General features: G+C 35.1%; 2 pseudogenes; both read right to left on the reverse strand.

Moving 5' to 3' along the window:
* Positions 1 to 744, reverse strand: part of LOC102852402 — a 30379-nt pseudogene extending 29635 nt beyond the window's left edge.
* Positions 745 to 1282: 538 nt separating this feature from the next.
* Positions 1283 to 4698, reverse strand: part of LOC102852810 — a 31937-nt pseudogene continuing 28521 nt past the window's right edge.

A 4698-nucleotide genomic window follows, 5' to 3' on the forward strand; every position in this document is an offset into this window, starting at 1 on the left:
ATCTGCAAGGATTTCTGCATACTGAGGTCTCTCAAATTTGTAGAGAAGTTGAGTGCCCAACATTACATTGAAGTATTCTTTTATCCCAGCCACAACTTCATTAACAGCATATTCCTTGTTATCTGTGTTTCCCCGAGATTTCTTGTAATTTGCATAATCTTCAAGAATGGAATCCACATTCTTCTTGGCAGGAAGATAAAACAGCTGTTTTTGCCTAGTAATTAAGTCCCAATCATCAACAAGCCATGGTTTCAGTTCTTCTGGAATCTTCACTTTAACTTCAACTCTGTTCATGAATGTTTCCTCATTTTCAGCAGTAGGATCTACATGAGCCCTTTTCTTCCGAGGAGGCTGAGGAGTCTCACTGGTACTGCCACCATCTCCATTTCCTGGTGTTTTTTGTTTGTTCTTTTTCGTTTTCACTTCAACATTCTTCTGTTGCAGACCAGGTGTCTTATTTCCTGGGGCAGCTCCTCTCATTTTCCCCTCTGCATATTGCTCCTGATTGGCTTTCCGAAGTTCTCTCTGTTTCTGCAGATTGGTGTCCACATATTTGAGCACTCTGCTTTCTGGAACCCATTCATCCAAGTTTTTATTCCAACCACTGTAATGTATAAACTATTTCACTTGTTTGTCCTTTATGGCAACCTTTACACACTTGGCTTCACAAAGAAGAGGCCCATGAAAACACAGCACTCGCTCACCCTTTTGGAATTTAGGCTTTGGGTCCTGCTTCGGCACCATTTATAAGTGATTCGCCACCTCCTCCTTCTCCCACCACCCCCGACTACTGTCCCCTCAGAAATGGAAATATTTTTATAAGTATATGTGGTGCTGGAAGTACTTCCTTGTTGATGCCAAGAAATTTAAAAGATAGCTCTCTGGAAGAGACTGGAAGAGAATTTGTATCCATTAAACAACAACAACATCACACAAAAACAACAAATCAAACCAAAATAATGCAGGAAATGATTTAATAATATTCTTAATATCACAAGCAATTACAATCTTATAGAAGATAATGAGACAATACATTAAAAGAGAACTGCAAAATATTTAAACTAGATTAACGACATGGAACAAAGAATATAATGGCTGATGCCAGATGGATCTTAGCTGAAAGGAAGACTATCAGAGAGCTTTCATTGGCTTTTTTTTGGAGGCTTCCATTTGTAATTAACTAATCATACCACTGAAGAACAGATTTGTGATGTCATTTGCATGGTACATCTTGTAGGCCTACAAGGAGCCAGATGCAGCGCTAAGTAAAGGCATCCGTATCTCAGAATGTGAGAACTGTCCGGATACTGAAAGAGAAAAACAGAAGGTATTGTTACAACAGTGTTAGATATTCCACATTCTTCCATGTGCGAGTCTAAGGCGTGCTCAGTCCCTTCATTCTCATCTCTATCTTTCAAGTAAATCCAAGTGAAAGGGCAATTTATCTTTCCCTTATTCTTGTATTTTCTCTGACTTTAATTTTAATCATCAGAGTATGTATGTGTCTGCTATTAAAAATCCATTGACTATTAGTTATCATCCTCATCAAAATAACTTAAAAGGTTCTAAGTACTCACATGATTATAAAGCAATAAGGTAATAAAACACATAATAAGCTCTTGCTACTTGTCATGTGCTTTAGAGATGATCTTTATGCATTATCACGTGTAACCTTTTACCTAAATAACACTAAGAGGTAGGTTTTAATATCATTTTCTTTTTAAATATTGAAACAAATTGAGATTTTAGAGAGGTAGGGAATTTGCTCTAGATCACACATTTGGTATGGAGTATTGGGATTCAAGTCTAAACACAATGGTGTATAAATGACAAGATAATAGATGATGTGGCAGGAAGAGTTTATCATTTAATAAAGACAAGGTTTAAGTTTGTCTAAAGCAAACCTCAAACTCATTGCCATGGAGGTTTAACTGACTCATAACTGACCCCACAGCTGAGGCCTTAAATCACACAGGAGGTATTTGCCCATTTTTCTTCCTCTGAAAGAGATAGCGAAGAATTCTTAGGAAAAGATAGTAAGGTTGAATTCTAAGTAATTTAATTCTTGGGGAAATTAGGAATGTAACATTCTAATGGAACTCATATTCTTTCTAGAAAACATTGATGGATAAATACTTTTTAGAAAAATTGTCTTTGTTACTTTAAAGGTATATGCATTTGCATGCATATAATAAAATAAAGACATGTAGATAATTAGGAAACACGGGGCAGCGTAATAAAGAAAAATAACCTTTAATTCTATGATCTAGAGATAAACTGTAGTTCTTTTCTTGAATTATTACCAACTTTTTTCCAAACATATTTAATTGTTACTGTTCATATTGGAAATTTAAGATCATATATAAATTATTCAGGGAACATTGGTAGTTTAATTGATAAAGAGTTGTGCTACCAATTCAAAGGCATGAGGTTCATATCCACAGATTCTCTGCAGGCAAAAGATAGACAGTCTAGTCTAATGGGATTAGTCTCAATTTAATGACTCATGACAACAACATAATTTAAATTTGTAGGCATTAATAATCAGACAGGCAGAAGCTGCCTAGGCTCAGTGTTGTAACTGACAGTATCTCTCATTCCCTCACAAATGGAGAATGTTCTGTAAAAAAGACAGTGAAACAGATGAGGGAGAGAATAATTTAAAAGCGATATATGATATGGTATTATAGTTATCACAAAAGTCCAGAATTAAGGGTATGTAGTGGATTGTACCTGGTGCGGTGGGAGAGGTGCGGGGGGTTGTATACAAGAAAGAATTTTTTCTTTTACTTTTTCAAAGAGAGGAGCAAACTGGGGGGGGGGGGGGCGGGGGGGAGGGCTGGGCAGGGAGCAAAGTGCAACAATGAATGAATGGAAATCCAAAATATCTGTAAAAGTTCATTAATATTATTAAAATAAAGTTTTTTAAAAAAAGACAGAGTGGTTCTGATCATTCAGATTCACTGTTACTGTCATAATTTGATTTCAGAAGAATAGAAAATACAGAGCTACTTTCCCCAGAAAGATCTTAAATGTTCTACTTGCAAAAAGGAACTGATCATGAAAAATCAAAGCATTTAATGTTTTTCTTATTTTTCCTCTTTCTCGCAGACTCAAATGTAAACTCAAACTCATTGCATTTGAGTCGATTTTGACTCAGAGCAAGTCTCTTATCAGGTTTCTGAGGATGTAAATGAAAATGAGAGGCTAATGTCCACCCTTCTATTTTGAAGTTGCTGGTAGATTCAAATCACTAGAGATACCTAGCCTTTGGCAATTTGGTTTAGGGGGGAAAATCAACCTCTTACTATGAAAAAACTCAAAACTTAAACTACCTTTTCCCAGAGCGAAGAAGATCAAACCCTTCATTTATTTTTTCAAAAGGTAAAACATGGGTTATTATTGAATCCAATGGGAACTTGTTGGCCATAAAGTCAGTCACATGTTTCGGGACTGAATCTTTACCTTTGTAGCCTGGAAATAAGAGAAGATAATTGTTAAATTTAACCATTACAACACAAGAAAACTCTGGAGGAGACTTTCTATTTAGAATTGAAGTGAATGTTCATAAAAGCTGTTATTATTATGCAGACTGGTATTTCTATTACTAGCTTAGTAAGAAAGTATGTATTTTAATATATTTTTGTAATGTTGTGACTACTGAAAAAAATTCTTTTTTCAATTCCAGATAAACTAGGGTCTTTAAATATAAAATCTCTCTTAGAGAAACTATAGTAAAGATGGCTATACCATAGTTTGGTCAATGATCAAATTTAGCAACTATCTTAATGCAGCATATGCAGACATGGACTATTGCTATGAATTTCTTGAGTACTACGTATTGGTGCAAGTTAACACTTCTGGTTGCTAACCAGATTTTGGCTGCTTGAATCTACTTACAGATGCCTCAGAAGAAAGACCTGAGGATCTACTTAAGAAAAACCAGCCATTGGAACACAATTCTGCTCTGACAAACAGGTGGTTGAAAGTATTTTATAAATCTTTCCAATATTCTTTACTTTAGGCTAAGATCCATCTGACATCAGCAATGTGCCACATCCTTGTACCACAACCTCTTCTGAATCCAGTTTGAATTTCTAGTCATTCTCTGTCAAGGTATTGTTCTAGGAATTTTTAAATAATTTTCTGCAAAATTTTACTTGCATATAATTTTAATGATATCTCTCAATAGTTTTATCTCTTACAGCCAGCTAGCTAGGTAGCTGTCTTGTAAATTTTTTTTTACATAGACAAGAGAGCACATTCAGGGTTGCATCTTTTAGTTGATATATGTCAATTGGTATCCTATAAATGGTCAGGGTCTAATTTTTTGCCAATGTCTTCATTGCAGTTTGAACTTTTTTCTTTATTACTGATCATAAGCTACTTTTTGAAATGTTTCAGTGTCAGCCAATACTTTTTGGTACAGTGACTGTGTATTCCTTCCATCTTCTTTTGATACTTTCTGCATTATTCAAGATTTTGCTCATTGTATCTTCCAATATTGCAGCTCAAGGCTTGAATTTGTTTTTCAGTTCTTTCAAAAACATTTGACTTTGTAGATCATAACAAAATATAGATAGCATTCTCCAACAGGGTAAAAAGGGAGGCCACTGACTGGGAAAAAGTATTCGGTAACAACATATCAGATAAGGGACTTATATCCAGAATTTATGAAATACTTGAGCACCACAACAA

Source organism: Elephantulus edwardii, unplaced genomic scaffold (genome assembly GCF_000299155.1).
Source record: "Elephantulus edwardii isolate Elephantulus edwardi_28Jun2011 unplaced genomic scaffold, EleEdw1.0 scaffold00122, whole genome shotgun sequence".
Lineage (NCBI taxonomy): Eukaryota > Metazoa > Chordata > Mammalia > Macroscelidea > Macroscelididae > Elephantulus > Elephantulus edwardii.